Source organism: Halichoerus grypus, chromosome 7 (assembly GCF_964656455.1).
Source record: "Halichoerus grypus chromosome 7, mHalGry1.hap1.1, whole genome shotgun sequence".
NCBI lineage: Eukaryota > Metazoa > Chordata > Mammalia > Carnivora > Phocidae > Halichoerus > Halichoerus grypus.
Window position 1 is genome coordinate 75774165 of NC_135718.1, and position 17549 is coordinate 75791713.

At 41.3% G+C, this 17549-nt stretch overlaps 1 protein-coding gene across 15 annotated transcripts in view; it reads left to right on the top strand.

The window, feature by feature from the left end:
* The window catches only part of CHRM3 (cholinergic receptor muscarinic 3), a 479705-nt gene continuing 462156 nt past the window's right edge, over positions 1–17549 (top strand). For 7 of the 15 annotated variants that reach the window (XM_078077757.1, XM_078077758.1, XM_036066813.2 and 4 more), the window contains exon 1: positions 1–726. The gene's annotated coding sequence lies outside the window, so the exon portion shown is untranslated. Of the gene's footprint in view, positions 727–1017; positions 1773–17549 lie in introns of those variants that run through there. The other 8 variants (XM_036066822.2, XM_036066821.2, XM_078077761.1 and 5 more) reach the window with 6 other exon arrangements.

Below are 17549 nucleotides of genomic sequence, written 5' to 3' on the forward strand. Positions count from 1 at the left end.
CAGGCAACTGGGCATGCTCAGAAGCCGGGCAGGTTTGGGTCTCCAGCAGGCAGCTTGTGCATTACACCCGTGCTCACAGTCCTGGGAGGAGGAGGAGGAGGAGCGCGGGAGGAAGAAGAGGAGGAGCGGCGAGCAGTAGCCACGACCGCCACCACCAGGCAGAGGAAGAGTTCGTGAGGAGGAAAAGACCCTCCTCCCACTTGGAGCGCCTTGTGTCTGCTTTTGGAAAAAGAGAATACAGGATAAAGGAGGAGAAGGAAAGAAGGGGAAAAAAGTGAGGAGGGAGAGAGGTGGGGGGGGGGGGGGAAAAAAGACGTGAACAGTGAGGGCCGGAGCGTGCAGGGAGCCCGAGGCGCGGGGGCGGCGGTGCCGAGCCAAGAGCGCTGCCGCTTGGGCAGGTGCCGGGCCGCTGCCTGGAGGCGGCATGTGACGCGGCCGCAGCTGCCCGCGGGCGGAGCGCTCTCGGACCCGGGAGCGCACACCGCGGGGCAAGTCGGTGCCATCCGGATCCCACGCTCCTTGTGAGTTCGCCGGCGGCAGCCTCGCTTCTGCAAAGACGCGCAATGAACCGAAGGGCGGCTCCGGGCATGGGCGGGCTGTCCTAGGACACTCGCTCCCTGAGCGCCGAGCAGGAGGCGACTAAGGGACAGCGGACCGGGCGCCCCCCGCGTGTCGGGGAGGCGCGGGCGACCGCCGTGGGACGGTCACCTGGAGCGCAGCGGCCAGGTAAAGACGGTGCTCGCCACCCGGGCGCTGGGCGAAGCGGGTGGCGGTAGCGGCTGATCCTGTTTCTTGCCTGATCGCGTTGCGAAGGGAGGAAAAAGTTTTCGGCCCGGGTAGGAAATGTCTTTGCTTTGGGGAATGCAAAGAGGGTACTGGGGAGGGTGGAGAGAGCTGGTCTGTCGATTCGGGGTGGTGGTGGTGGGAACTTGAACCTAGAGAGAGCGCGATCGTGTGCGGAGTTGGAGCCTGGGACCGAGGGTGGGGAATGCGGGGTCACAGCAAGTGCCGGGAAAATGACGGGAGTTAACAGGAGCGGTGGCCCGGAGAGAGCGGGGGACGCCCCACCCGGCTCTCCTCCGCTTGGATTCTCTGTCTCCGGAATGCCGGATCTGAGGCACGAAGTGTCCGGACCGGAGGAACTACTCGGCTTGGTGTGTGCCTGTGTGCGCGCGCGTGTGTGCTGTGCGTGCGTGGCTTCTCTCATATGATTTCCTACCGCTTTTAAGAAGGCTAAGACAGGCACTCGCCAACCTCGAAACGGGGTGGCTTGTTCGGATTGCATTTCAGGGGGCGAAGAGGCAAATTTGACACTTAGTGTAACACCTGGGCGAAGGTGGGTAGCCCGGGTGCGCATCTTTACTGATCCAGAGAGAGTCTACACTCGCGGAGCGACGGCCGTTGGATTGCACCGGATCTCCTCTCTGGAACCCTCCCCCAGAACAGCCTTCTTACAGCTGGGTTAATTTCTACGTGTTTTTAAACGACGTGGGGGGTGGCAGTTGACTCGAGCAGCAAGATTCACTTGTCTTTTTCGCGCTGTGCGTGTTTTAATTGTGATCCTTTTCGGTGTGCGTGTGTGCAACTCTCCTAGCACGCAGGTTGGAAGTGGTAGAGGAAGCAGGGGTTTGGGAATTGCATCCATATGGACAGATTACAAGAATGGAAACATTCATTGGTCTCCAAGTGTTGTTTGAACCTGTCTGATGGCTGTAAGGGTATGCTTCCCTCGGGCTGTGTTGCGATGTAAAAAGGATGGCTCTTCTTAGGAGGTAAATGTATTTATCCGAGGGTTTATGTTGTTAAGGACACTGGTTATGTCACTGTATGCTTTGCATAGACCTTTCATTTCTCTCTTGGCCTCTGAGTTACAACAAAACAGATAGCCTAATTCCCCATTTGGGGTCTTTCCGGGTTACTGTGTGAAAAATAATCTTTTTTTAAAAAAGTGTATTTGTTGATTATGTAGTCCCAAATAATTTCATATTGTGAGATCATTAAATTGCATGAAACATTCATCACTATTTCCTGTGTTTAAAACAATGCTCCTGTATTTACTTAAGAAAGAGACCCTGCCTAAGAATATATACTTAAGAAAGGGGAGAGCTGAACCTAGAACAAATATGTCCATATAGACAAGACTGTGACAGTCACGTATTAAGGTCTTTCTGTTCCAAATGTGGTGGGAGAGATATGGCGTTGGGTGCACCCTCTTGTTATGGGAGCTGGTATTGCGAAGAATACATAGAATATGTCTGCCTTTCCAGTATGCATTCCACATGACACAGAATTGTGGTTTAGATCATACACTCCTATCACTGAATAGCCTATCTTGAGATTTTGTTTACATGGTTTATCTCAATTAGCTTAATGTATAATTAGCTATCCTTGAGTTAGAAACCATGTTATTTTTAAATGGGTTTCCATATGGAACTATAACTTTATCTTAAATTACTAACTTAAAATTAATTATGTTGCAGGTCTGATTTAGACTGTTTCTATAAGCTGGGTGGGGTGCTATAAGATTGAGTTTAATATGAAAATAGTCATATTGAAATGCCGTTTATTTAAATCACAGCAAATATTTATTCAAATAGACTTGATATTTGAAAAAGAAAATGAGATAAAAAGGTTATGAAAAAATCTTTGACAATGTATACCTTTTGCATGGAAGATCATTGTAAGAGAAAAGTGTAATTTGGGAAAAGGGAAAACGTGTGTGGAATTCGTCAACATATAGAGAAAGAATGAGAGTGTTGTAAGAGTAATTCTGCATTAAACCTACATTTAAACTTATTTAGGAAACTTTAAAGTTTAGAGAAATGTAAGAATGCGCATTATCTTATTTTTCTTTTTGGGGAAAAAAAGGGAAAATAGCACTTCAAAAGTATTATTTATTTCTGAAGATGACTTAGGCATGCTGAGTTCTTGAGGATGCACCCATTTTCTTTTCCTTATAAAGACAAATGATTTACTTTCTTACAGAAAGAAAGTGTATTGTTTAAGCTATGGTGTGTAATAATGTGAATTTTCTTTTAATGGTATTTTAGCTTTTAATTACAGGCAACCTGTTGAAAATGAGCCTGGGGAAAAAAAAAACATAAAATTCACAAAACTAGAATTTCTTGAATCCACACCAGTAAATTTAATAGAAAGAAAATTAAATGATGTAAATAAAAACAAAGTTCCCTTGTGTATTTGCAAATTATAAAGTAATAATTTTGTTCATATTTTTACCTAAAATTTCCTCTACCATTTCCCGAGCCAACGTACTGTTCTTGTCTAACAAAGTTGTTAACATTGGAAGAATTACTTGCCTACTCCTAAATGGCCTGGACACTGTCAGTGTAACTATTAAGAAACTGGGTCTTCTTTGCAATGCAGGGCAGTTTATGTCGAGAACAGCTGTGGTAGAGTGGCACTTCAGATATGAGATGAATGAATTGTGAATCATATGAAGATGGAGTCCCTGATGGGGTATGCAGAGAGATGCATCTGTCCTTCACTTGTGGAACCTAATTTTATGTCCTAATATATTGTGACCCATAGCATTATCCTCACCTTGTGGTTCTGAAGTATTCAGTGAGTAACTGGAAATGTTTTGTTTTATACAATATGTTTGTGAATTTAAAATATGTTTTTCTTGCAGGAGAATATCAAAAAGACATACATGACTCCAATAAAAAAATTAATCAAATGCCTCTACCATGGTTATTTAAAAAAATTAATCAGCATAGTAAATTGTGCCTTATGCTTAATCCTTGAATGTGGTGCTCCCCTAGGTGTGATGGCAGTGAAATGTTCCACAGGACTTTTTACCTGTCAATCTCATTTAGTCCAGTGGAATCCCTATCCTAGTTATCAGTCGTAACAGAACTTTGGGATAGAATTGCAGCCTCAGTGGAAAGTTTTGATTTTAAGGGAGAAAGCTGAAGAGATCATCTAATGAATTGGACAAGAGGCAAAGCCTGTCAAATCGGAAGTTAATTTCTCATGTCTGACGGGCTCTATCTTTTCCATTAAGCAAGTGGTCCCTGTTCAGATCAAATTAAAAGTAGGCTCTCTGAATCCTAAATCAGTAGTCTTGGCCCTTCTTCCTCAACCAGCACTCCACAGAAAGTCTGTACAGGTGCCAAAGGCACCCCCATTCAATTATAACCCCACATTTGCGTCTGGAGGGCTCCCTTAGAATTTTCCATTCCCTAAAAGGTGCACATCCTGGGCAGGGTAGATCTGCATTAGCATTGCCTTCAAACAAGGAAATAAAGACAGTTTTGTTGCAGTGAAGCTGTTGAAAATATTGAATCACAATGGGCCTTACAAGAAAATTGTGTTTACAAGAAAACTGTGTTTCCTCCCCCAGCGTTTCTTCCCCAGCATGCAAGTGGAGGGGACAGTAGTTGCCCTGTGCACGGTGCAGAGTGCTTTTGAGGGTCCGAAGCCATGATGCGTGTGAAAGTGATTTTTGAACAATCTCTAAAGCACTATTAAATGTGGCGCATGATTTAGACCCTTAATATGATTTGACGTGGGGCACAGAGAGCCAGAGTGCAGGTGTCTCTCTGGCTCAGTAGTTGGCTGCCTTGTGTTCCTCTCTGTCCACACGTTTTGGCAGCTTGTAGACTCCCCAGCCTCTGGCAGGCTCTCCCCTGCAGGCTGGCAGTTTTGCTGTCCCACCTGTTGAAACTCCCTGCTCATCCACTCCTGAAGGCCAAGTACTCTGGCTGGCATGCACCTTCTTAGACTTTTCTCTGCCGAGGCTGCAGCTCCCCACGTTGACACAGTCCTGGGATCCACTGGTGGTGACAGCAAGCCAACAGAAGGGATATTTAAGCTACTGCCATCTTCTTCTCACTGATCGTGCCATCTCATCCCAAAGCTGGCTGGAATATGAACACTTTGAGGAGAAACAATGATGGGAAAAAATGGAAGGACTTTGAGCGATGACCTTGGCAGTGAGCCTCACCCTTGCCAAGAACTTCTCTCCAGGAGCAAGACTACATTCTTTCTCTTCTCAGTCTCTGATGCAACCCCAACGTGGACGAACCCCCTGGGCCTAAGGCACAGCCACCCTCCTGACAGTGTATTATTCCCGCCTGGAGACCTGTGCTGCCAAGTTCCACTTGACAAATAAAGTCTCCTTGTGTGTCATTGTTGGCAGGATCAAATCTCAGTTCTCCACACTCCTCCTGGCCACTGTAATTTGAGTTGCTGACTATCCACTACAGAATTAATTCTTCATTAGGTCATTTGTTCTAGCCTAGCCCTAGCTTATTTCCTGTCCCCAGTGTTCCCTTGAAATCTGGCACACCAGCTGAGCCATGACATATTCTACCTTCAGTCACCTCTACTGCAGGAAATAGTGTTAGTATAGACCTCCTGGGTCAGGCAGGATATCCTCCAACTACTGCTGTTCAGATAAAATTCAGGTATGATTAAGCCAAAGTAAAATATTACCAGCCTGTTTCAGAGAGGATGGGGCTACCAGATGTCTACTGCAGAGGACCATGCATTTATGGTTGTGAGGTGTTCTTCTGCTAAAGCCTTCTATTTTATCACAGGTAGCTATGGCCCCAAGAATTAGATTCATACCAGAATATCCTACCAATGAGCTTTAGGAAAACGGATCCACTGACAGCCTTTGTCCATTTTTTCTTTTTTAACTTATCACTTTGGAGCCGGTTCCCCTGGAATTGCCCAGGGGACCCAGTCTGGAGAGAAACCCAGTTACTGCTCAGCTAAGAACCACTTCTTGCCCACAGCCGTTTGGAGTTTCATCTAGACAGCTCTTATTTCCCATGGATCCCAATCCAGTTGTATTTGGCAGACTCCAAGAATCCATACAAATTTCAAATATTGCTGGGTTCTATGCGTCTATGTATCTATCTATATCTATGTGAATTCACTGAGAAGTGTTCATTGAACACAGTAATTTTTTTGTGATTTTCAGTTTTTTTTTTTAACTTCATAGTAGTCTAAATGCACAATTTCTCTCATGTGGAGATCCCTCAAATTGTCTGCATTGAAAAGAAGTTCTCATACATAAAATGGATGAGGAGATTCTCCTGTCTTGTTTGCTGTGATTCCTCACATGATAATAACACATTGCTATGTACATGATCTTGTGGGAAGGGAGACATTTGGGAAAACTGGAATTGCCACAATAGTCCTTCATATCGAGTCCTCCTTTCTGCCTTCCTTACCCCAAAATCCCCAGCCAACCTTTTTCAACTTTCCTTGAGTGCAGCTATCCTTCTGCTTTTCTTGTGATAAATTATTTTAAGCTCTTTAGTTCATTTAATTGTGAAAAACTGAAAATTTAAGCGACTACAAGCCATATGGATGTCCTTCCTCCAAATTCCGGTTGTACAATCTTTAAGAGTAAATGTGACAGTCAAGGATAACCCAGGTTGTATTTATGAAGTTAACTTCATCAGAGTATAACTAAATTTTAATTTACTTGCCTGAGTAGAATGAGTCTATCCATCTGCCTGCCTTTCTTTCTATCTATCTATCTATCTATCTATCTATCTATCTATCTATCTATCTATCATTATCTACTGTCTCTCTGTGTCTGTGTATCCATCTCTCCTTTTCACTTACACATGTGAGTGTATATTTCTGTGGTAAATCTCCCCGACAGTGTTCAGTGTTACCTAATGTGCCAGGAACCACAGACATCCTTTTTTGGATTCACAAGAGAGTGAACCACAGCTGTGCCTTCCAGGAGCTTATGATCTGCATGAGTTGAGAGCAGCTCCAGAAATCTAAGACTTGGAAGGTGGTGTTAAGTGCCGCATTGATTTCCCATGGCTTAAAACAGAAGAAATATATTCTCTCCTAATTCTGGAGCCTGGAAGTCTGAAATCAAAGTGTGGGCAGGTGCACAATTCCTCCCAAGACTCCTGAGGAGAGTCCTTCCTTGTCATCTGCAGCTTCCGATCACAGTCTACATTCCTTGACTTGTGCCGCCTCTAGTCTCTGCCTCTGTGGTCACATTGCCTCCTCTTTTTCTGTCTGTGTGTCGCCTTCTCTGTGTGCTCGTCTTATAAGAATACATGTGATTCCAGGATAAGCTCCTCCTTCCAAAAGCCTTAACTATCACATCTTTTACCATATAAGGTAATATTTGCAGGTTTTGGGAATTAGGACGTGGACATATATTTTAAGAGGCCACCGTTCAGCCAGCTACAAATGTCATCGATGAACAACATTCTACTTTATGATTCCCCATTGAACTGTGTGGTCTGTAGGCTTTGAGAAATTAATGCTCGCAAGGCAGCCTATTCCTTTTTCAGAGAGCAGTGAGAAGCAGATCCTCCTTACATTGAGCCAAAAATCTAATTCTTACTGTGCTTGTTTGCCCTCCTAATAATTCTGAGAATTATGAAGAAAATACTTCTGATCTTTCTTCTAGAAGAAAATCCTTAAAGTTCAACAGTTTAATTCAACCTGGTCTTTTATGCCCCTTTGAAATTTTCACCTTTATTCTTAATCTTTTTATTTGCACTGGATGCCTAAGATCCAACCCTCCCCCCCCACACACACACCCAATTTCACTACCCTCTGACCCTAACCTTTGGCTCTCTGACTTTCATCCTCACCAGGTTCACAAAAGCCACTCTGCCAAAAGTCACCTGTGACCTCTTAGTCACAAAACAAGTAGTCCTTCCCCAGGTGTCCCCTTTACTCTCTTAGCAACACCTTCCCCCTCCCCTTATTTTCAAAGCCTCATGCTTCCCTGGCTCTCCTCCCCTGGGGCTCTTCTGCCTCCTCCCAGCTTCCCCACCTCATCTCCTGAGCAGCTCAAGGCTAACAATTTCTCCTCAGTTGACCCCCATGCCTTTCTCACCCCCTCCTCCTTTTGTAAGTGCGTTTAGTTTTATGCCTTCCAGTGTCCTCAGTGTGGATCACACCCATTTCATGATCTCCAGGCCCGGCTTGGCTTCTGGAAGGAGCATTTCCATGAGCTGGCTGGACCGCACAGCCTTCATCTGTTTCCTCCTCATCTTGCTCTCCTGGGGTTTCCTATTTCTATGAATAGCATGACCGACCATCCTACAGCTCAACATTTCTGAGTAATCTTGATTTATTCTCTTCCACTGCCTCCCACATTTAGTCAGATGCCAAATTGTAATAATTCAACCAAGTAATAGCTCAAACCTCTTGGCTTCTTTTCTTTCCTCTTACCAGCACCTTGATTTATTGCTTTTCCAACTTTAGTGTGCATTCAGATCACATAGAGAACTTGGTAAAAGGCAGACTGTGAATCAGGAGGTCTGGGCTGAGGCCTGAGAATCTGCATTTCTAACAAGCCCAGGTGATGGGGATGCTGATGTGAGTCCTGCCTTCTGTACACCTTTCTCACATGGTCTCTGAGCTTTCCAGATGATTTCACTGACTATGCCCTCTTCTTCTAATCCATTTGATACAGATCACTTTTATTGAAGACCTAATCTGGTCATTTTTTTCTCCTCTTCTCAGAAAACTTCTTTGATGTCCCCTTCTATTATTACTGAATGACAATTAAATCTATTACATCAGCATTCAACTAGCATTTGACTTGTTCCGTAGCTTGGATTTACATTTTAAATTCAATTCCAAGTCTCAAGGTCACCTTTCACTTTACCCTTAGCGCTTGCTGTTCTGTGTATGCTCTGCCATTTTCATGACTTTCATGTGTTCTTATGCTGCATAGAATGCCCTTTCTTCCACATCCTCATGGGCCCAGATTTTAGCAATTTGTCAAGGACTGCTTGAACTGACATTTCTTACTATGAATTCATCTTTTAGTACTTTATCAGATTCTCAGTTTCATCACTGGTCACATTTACTCTTGTGTGTGTGTAAATTATTTCAAACACTGGAGTGTGAAGTCCTTGAAGATGCTATGTCTCATTTGTCCTTGATTGCCCTAAAGGGCCCTATCCGGAGTCTTCCTGTAAATGCTCAGTATACTCATCAACATATAAAATATGTAATTATAGTGTATCGGCTGCTTTCTTGTTATGAAAGTAATAGAGGTTATACTAAAAAGCAAACATTACAACAATATATGTGATGTCAAAAGTAAAAGTCTGTCATGACCAAGTGCCCCATAAGAAAACTACGGTTAACAATTTGATGCATGAACCTCTGAAACTTTTTTAAAGTAAGCTCTATACCCAGTGTGGGGCTTGGACTCATGACCCCGAGGTCAAGAGTCACATGCTCTCCTGACTAAGCCAGCCAGGCACTCCAGTCCTCTGATATTTTCCTATATACATCCTCTCATCTACTTTATACAAAACTGAGATAATAATAGATGTTTGTGACCTGACTTTAAATGTAAATCTACCTCCCTATTTTTTAAAATCTGCAACGTAGTCCATAAGATCTACTGATTTCATGGCATAAAAATCAATCCACTTAAAATGGTCCAGCAGTATGGAAATACATTTGCTTTGAAATTCTGATCAGTTAAGCGTGTTTAAATTCAGCACTTTCTCTGCCCCCAGGATTAGACATTTTGGAGTTATAAGAGTAAGACATAATACTGCCCCAGTAGGCACAAGTTATTCTCATACCTTCAGGCTAATGTTGGCCGGTGGACTGGTGGAGAAACAATGGTCACTCATGTTTGATGCCAGATTACGATCATCATGTTTGATGACAAGTACTTTTGGATAGCTGAATTTTATATTGAAATTTAAACTTACTTTAAATCTGTTAAGAGCAGATGATTCATTTTGAATTCTGAATGTGGACAATATTTGTTTATCTAACATACATGTATATACGTATATTAGTTTTTGTTTCATGAATGAATCTAAGATCCAGAAAATCTTTAACAAAGATCTAACAAAATAATTTTGTATATTTAACAAAACTGCAAATTAGGGAGAAGTGCCAAGAGAAAACAAAAGGTCATATGTACTGTGTCTTAGAGTGTCAGTAAGTGAATGCACAGTATAAGGTATTTGTTGAGAAGAAAATTCTTCTAGAACTCAAAATCAAAATTCCTCTAAGAGTTTTGGAGAGACAACTCTTAATAAAGATGAATGCTACTACTACCATATTCCTCAATTTTTGAAGAATCAGTTTTGGGGTAGAATTCTGGAAGGTCATTTGCCTGGGTAGCGGGAGGGGTGGAGTCCGCTTGGGGAACCTCCAGTTGTCAGTGAAGCTGGTTTTGTCTCGTGAAGAAAAAACCTGGAAGGAGAATGGCAGGCAAGAAGTGGTTAACGCTTGTAGATGAATGAGACACCTGTGGTCCAAGTTAGTGAAATTATATGGAGGACATTTCTACATCTTAAGTCATATTTGAGGAAACCGAGGTCTCTCAATTATGCAATTCAATCCTCGGCTCTCATTATGCATTTGTTGTTGAGTGAATTCTCTCTTATTACTCCTTTTGGGGAGGAAAATTAAATATGAGTGTTAGCAGTTTTCAGTGTATCTTGATAATGACAAAATAGTTTATATATTAATAAACAGTAAGCAGTTCTTGATGAGTATCATACAGAACGTAATGGACTTTTCCTTGCCCGGAGGGTTGTCTGTGTAGATACATGGTTACACTGGTGACCCTAACATTTTGAGAGGCACAGTCCTTTCGGATAACAGCCTCCAAATATGGCTCCTCTCACCAACTAATGCTAATTGTACTTCTGAAGTGGTCATTATTGGTTGATCATCATAAGTAGCCAGTCTCCTGAGGGATTCTTGTAACCACCAGAAACATTTAGAAATGGTGATGTTGGGGCACCTGGGTGGCTCAGATGGTTAAGCGTCTGCCTTCAACTCAGGTCATGATCCCAGGGGCTTGGGATCGAGCCCCGCATCGGGCTTCCTGCTCCGCAGGGAGTCTGCTTCTCCCCCTCCCTCTGCTTCTCCCCCTGTTATATTCCATAGATTTCATGCTTTAAATATGACCATTCCCTGGCATTTAGTTTGTCTTTTGTTTTTTGTTTGGCATTTTGCTCATGCTCTCTCTCTCTCTCTCTGTATCTCTGTGTCTTGAATGAAAAAATACAAAAATCTTAAAAAAAAAAAAAGAAATGGTGATGTTTCAGGACGCTTGGGTGTCTCTGTCGGTTAAATGTCTACCTTCAGCTCAGGTCATGATCTCGGGGTTCAGGGATGGAGCCCCTGCTCCCTGCTCAGTGGGGAGTCTGCTTGTCCCTCTGCCCCTTCCTTCCCCCAGCTTATACAGCTCAATGCTCTCCCTCTCAAATAAATAGAAGAAGAATTAATACCCAATAAAAGATGATTGGTAAAAAAATAAAAATTAATAGTGATGTATCTAAAGCCATACAAAGCCCAAGATCAAGTGCACCAGAATCATCTGGGGTGTTTGTTAGAAATGCAGTCTTGGGGATTGAAACCAGACCAGCTGAATCAGAATAGGGTCAGGTTCTGTCAGTCTGCATTTTAAATAAATATCTCGAACGATACTTCTGCTTACTAAATTTTAAGACTCACTAATTGAAGATTAACAGTGAGAGAGAGAGAGAGACAGAGATAGAGATCGAGTGAGAAACATTTTCTGTTTTTTTCTGAGTAGCCGGGTTGGCAAGGGGTACATTATCTTAGGCTGTTCTCTCTGGTAAGATGAGTCATATTCAATTTAGGGTGTTTCTCCGGCTTTGAGGAAGGGTGGAGTGCTCTTTTCCACTGGAACTTAAACACAATCGAGCAAGGACTGAGATCTCAGGTGTAGAAATAAGATGAAACTCTTTCCATCAAATATACTTCATTGTATCTAAATATATTGTTTTTTTAATATGGATATGTGTTCATAGGTGGTATTAAAATAGAAGTTCTTATCTCAAATATAGGCAGTCCTCAATGATTTTTTCTTTGTTTCTTGATTATATTATGTAGCTATGATGAGCAGACCATATTTTTTGCATGTGTGTGTTGCTATATTTAAGGATTACCTTTCTGAGCAAGTGTATCACATATATTATTGATATGAAGAACATAGTGTCAGGAAAGTGAGACAGAATAGTCTAGAACTGCTGTGTATGTGCATAATAATTCAGTTATTATGAATATTCATAAAAATCGGCATAGATTAGTTCTGCTCATTGATTTAAGGGTGTTCTATATAGATCTAGAAATAAGTTCTAAAAAGCATGGATAATACAATTAATAGTATTTCACAAATTTAAAGTATTATATTAATTTTTAAGAGAATTAAACAAAATTATCAGTCACTCTGTTCTTTAGAGTTTTAGAAATTCCTATGGTAGGCAACCCATAGTCTGGTCTGTTCCTCTGCTGGCCATTGGTCAGTTCCTTAAATTTACTAAGTTCCTGAATTGTTTCAGTCACTATTCTAGGTGCTAGAGCTAAAGGGATGAATAAACAGGGCAACATGCTGCCTTCAAGGAACTTCTATCTTTGTGAAAATCCGTAGGAGCTAGAATACTATTCCCAAGGGGTTCTAAACAAGCCTCCCCTAACTTGGTGTCAAGATCAGAGAGATATGGGTATTAGAACAGAATGGCCAGTTAGATATGTGACCTTCCTCTGCTTTACTTTTCCCCTACCTTTTTTTAAGGTTTTTTTTTTTTTCCCCCTACCTTTTAAAGTTAGGGCTTAGATTGAATTTTTCTCAAAAAAACATTGAGTGTTTTCTAGAAAAACTAGGCTGCTGATACTGATTTTTGCCACTAGATGGCAGACATCTGCATTTGTGTGTCCAATGAATGGGTCAAGTCTTGAAAGATTAAAATGAGGTTCAAAATGAGCCACTTGACATGAGGAAGTGTTGTTAGTTCTGCATGAGTGAGAGGTAAGGGTTGCTGTTATATTCCATAGATTTCATGCTTTAAATATGACCATTCCCTGGCATTTAGTTTGTCTTTTGTTTTTTGTTTGGCATTTAGTTTTTAATGTGGCTGCCTGCTCTGTTTCCTTTTAAACACAGGACAACCTATTTTTGAAATCCTTTTTGAAAGTCACATATATTGCTGAAGTTATGATGTAAGATACTGCATTATAGTATCTTATAATTATAATATCTTATAATATCTACATTATAAGATATGAGATATGATATTCGCTAGAATAGAAATTCTCTACCATACTTTAACCAGGGTTCCCTTTGTATAAATTTAAAAAAAGTTAAAATAGACTTTGCAAGTTGAGACCTAGATGAACACACTTGGTGGATCTAGGGAATGTGCTACGATTCCAGATGTGTGAGAAACAAAGTTTTTTTGTTTTTGTTTTGTTTTTGTTTTGTTTTTTGTGGTGACAGAAGGAACAAAGATACTAGAAACTCAGCCTGACTACTTCATTTGATCTACCATTGGCTGCAGGAATCCACAGAAAATGAAACATGAACAGAAGTTGTATCAGGCAACTCTTATGTATAAACCAAGGTTAACATTACCATTACAGAGTGGAAAGTTGGCTCAGACCTTGCTAATGAAGATCCCACCTATTTATCCTCTTTTCAACACAGAAATAACTAACCGAAGCATGAGATTCGGCATGTCTTTTGGAAGACTGAGGGTGGCATCTTGTTTGTTTTCCAAGTGCAAACCAGACCAACCTATAAAGAAGGAGTACTTACAGACTCTTTAAAATTTTAAAAAGCTCACACCAGCTATAGATGCTGCCTTTGATGTCCTAAGCAGCCTGGACATGATTGTTTTAGGGCACTAGGTTCAGACAGGTCTATAAAAATTTGTGGCAAAGTCTTGCCCCGAGATATGTGTTTATAATCTACAAAAATGTTAATTTGTAAAATAGAGTTATAGGAGCCAAGTTGTTCTTGGGATTCAAAGGGTTGAGAAGCCAAATCTTTCTGGAGGGATTCCAGGAACTTCTTAGTTGCAGGAATTTCACTTGAGAGATACTTTAAAGGACCAGTAAGATTTAAAGAGATGGAAATGCAAGGCATGCTAACCAAGCAAAACTTACCTTACATGTGGAGACTCTGCTATTTTTTTTCTGTACCAGGAACATTCCACCTCTGAGTCTTTGCATGTACTATTCTATCTGTCTGGAACACTCTCTAGAAATTAGTACAGCTTGCTTCTTCGCTTACTTTAGGTCTTCCTCTGGTATCACCTGATCAAGCATGCTGTGACCACCTCATCTGAAATGGCATGCACTCTCTTCCAGTATTCACCATCTCAATCTACCGTCTTTCTCTTCATAGCATTTATCACCATCTGACATCATGTGTATTTACCTTTTCATTTATTGTCTGCTTATAATCACTGCAATATGAGATCTCTGAGACCAAGAACTTGATCTTTTTTTTAAGATTTTATTTATTTATTTGAGAGAGTGAGCAAGAGAGAGAGCACGAGCAGGGGAAGGAGCAGTGGGAGAGGGAGAAGCAGACTACCCACTGAGCAGGGAGCCCGATGTGGGGCTTGATCCCAGGACTCCGGGATCATGACCTGAGCTGAAGGAAGACGTGTAACCGACTGAGCTACCCAGGAACCCCAGATCCTTTTTTTTTTTAATCTCTAAATCTCCAGTTCCTAGAACAATGCCTGGCCCACAGTAGGCTCACAACAAACACTGACTGAATAAATGAATATTAAGTGCCACTTTTGTGTTTCTTATTGCAGAAACAAAACCTGACAAACCCACCACATATTGTCCTTTTGACCATGGCCTTTTCTTTTGTACACCCGTATTAAAATCATCACTAATAGCATCATTTACAGTGAACTGCAGGATTCTAGACTGGAAAAACAATGAAATAAACTAGCACATTCACTCACGTTTACTTGAGTATGCCTAGCCTCATTTCCAATAATGCTATTTTCCCCTATTTTCCTATTACAATTACATAAGAGAGAAGCAACTTGCCACCTTCTAATTTTCAAAAATTCTATTTTCATAAATGCTCATTTACTTAATTATAATAAGCATATGCATTAAAAAGGAAGGCAAGAAATTTCTTAGGTTATAAAATGGAAGGGGAAGACGAAATAGGACTTTTCTGAATTTGTACATTACATTAGGAATCAACAGGGAATGCCTACTATATGTAAACTATGCAAAATGTGACAGATAATCAAGAGTATGTTGGCCTGGGATGCTCTTGATATGCCACAAGATCCTTAATTTTCTGCATTACTTGGCTAATATGATTTCCAACGGTTTGGTTATTCTGAGGCTCTTTAAAATACATTAAGTATTGTACTTTATTAGGTTTTTTGCAACAAAATCTAGATCTCGAAATATTGCTAAACATACTTGAAGATAATGTATTCTATTTTTTATTCCTCAGATAGTTTTTGAGCAGTTGCTTATGCCGGGATGCTGCTCTAGGTTGGAGAAAGAGTGCTAGAGAAAGAAGACAGGGTCTTGCCCTCATAGAGCTTGAGGCTTAAGTGGATCAACTAATTTTTCTTGCTATTAAGAAGTAGCTTTAAAAAATATTATAATAAGTAGTCTGGTTTGAAGGGTGCTGATCCATGGGCATAATAGGGAGAAGATCAGCGTTTCTAATACTGTAAATTTTCTCTGATGATGGTTGGATAGAAGGCACTCACTGGAGACTCTGTTTCTGTGGACCTGCAGATCCAAACGCACACACACTCAAGTGTATGAATTGTTTCAGCAGCACCAAGAACTCAGTGGGGCCTGAATTTTTCCCATTTTTCAGGTCTTGAAACCATAGGTGTAGATGAAAACCTTTGTCTGGGCGCTGAGTCAAAGTGGGAAACAATGCTTGTACAGGTAAGGTTTTGAAGCAGGTAATTTGGGAAGTTAGGAAAATATTTTACTGGGATCACATAGAAGCCATTGTCCAATAGATTTTGGAGTTGTCACAAGCTTGACTTACTGGTCTCTAAAAGGCAACAAGATGCTTGGGATTGGTATCAAGAAATTCACTGAATAGAGAATATCTTTTGTTAAAACAAGCTCATTGATCTAGATACTAGAGCAGTTTTGATTTGAGGGTATTTACTGCTCTAACATTTTAAAGAATGTTTTGATGTGTGTTATTATGTTAGGTGGCTGGTATTAATCTCAAATATGTTTTTTAACCACAAAATCCTCTTGTGCTCCCAGAATTGTAAGGTCCTTCTCAATTTCTACCAATTTCCATTCCAAAGTTCTCCAACCATTCTTTTTCTGTTAATTTTCTTTTAATTCAATGTTTCTCTTCTGGATTTTCTTCATTATCACCCCCCTAAGGAGCCTTTTCAATGTTTGTTTGGTTTTGTGTTTTGGGGGGGTTTCTTTGGTCCTAATATCCTCTCTAATCCATGAAAATTTAATACCATACATCTGCTATAAATCTGTCTATAAAATGTGGCCATTCAGCAAGTTGGAAATCATTGCAATCTCTACTACTTTTATCTGCCCTGTAAGAACCCATTTTTACCCCCAGGGGGTAATATCACCAGCACAGAATGCGTACCGTCATCATTTACAAGGACAGGCTCGAGGCAGAAGTGATTTTATGGCCCCTCACGCTTCCTGCGCCTTTAGTCCCCTTTGTCGTTGCCCAGAAGCTCTGTACCTTTTGAGTGATTCCCTCATGTCAGCAGTCAGCATCTCTCCTCCACCATCTCTTCGTTGGAATCCTCTGATCCTCCAGGACTGGTTCTAGAATTGACTCAGCTGCTATCCCTAAGGAAGGATTTCCAGTAACACGTCTCCTCCACTCTTGCCCCTTAACACTGGGTCTCTGAGCAGTCAAGAAGATCAATATGTTTTTCAGAGGCAAAATAAGAAAATCCAAGCACGATTTCATTTATCTTCTAGCTTCTTGCTGCCTTTTTTGTCAGCCCCATGGCTGCGGGTGTCCTTAAACTTGCTTTGACCCGACTGGCAAATCTGCCTGTTCTCACTTCCAAAGTACAGTTGAGATAAAGGACAGCCTAGATATAGCCACTGTTTTGTTTTTTTATACGATTTACACAGTTGTTGCATTCCTATGTCATCAAAGAGTTTTGAAGTTTTGTAATATCTCAGTCCTTTAGAAAGTCTCACGGTTCCCAAGGCTGTGATAAAATTATAGCAGTCCTCAGCACCCCATGCCTCCCAGCTTCCCACTCTTGAGAGGCAAGCATTTTCCACTCTTCAGGCTCTTGTTGTTGTTGTTGTTATTTACTTCCATATTTCTAAATATCATGCTTGGACTACCATGTCTTGCTTTTTGTCTTTTAGAATTTACTTCCTACTATTGGAAATGTCTTTCCTTATACTCCTGAGAGAATCACATTAAAATTTTGGTTGTGTTAGTACTTGATATTAACATGTTTTGACTATGTAAATTTTACTCACTACTGTGAACCATTTGGTGAACTATGATATTTTCTCTTTTTGTATTTTTTTTGTTTTCTCAGAATTAATACTTGTCTCAAGTTCTCCCTTCTTCTCTCTCTTTTCCTTCCTTCCTCCCTACCTCCCTCCCTCCCTCCCTTCCTCCCTCCCTCCCTTCCTTTCTGTCCTCTTCCATCTACTCAGGAGTCTTCCAGAGCTGGTTGCTCTCTAGACCTACCATATATCTCTACTCTTAGGGATTTCCCTCACTGTCCTCCCTGCACTGTCCCTTTTCTTCAGAGTGCCACAATTTT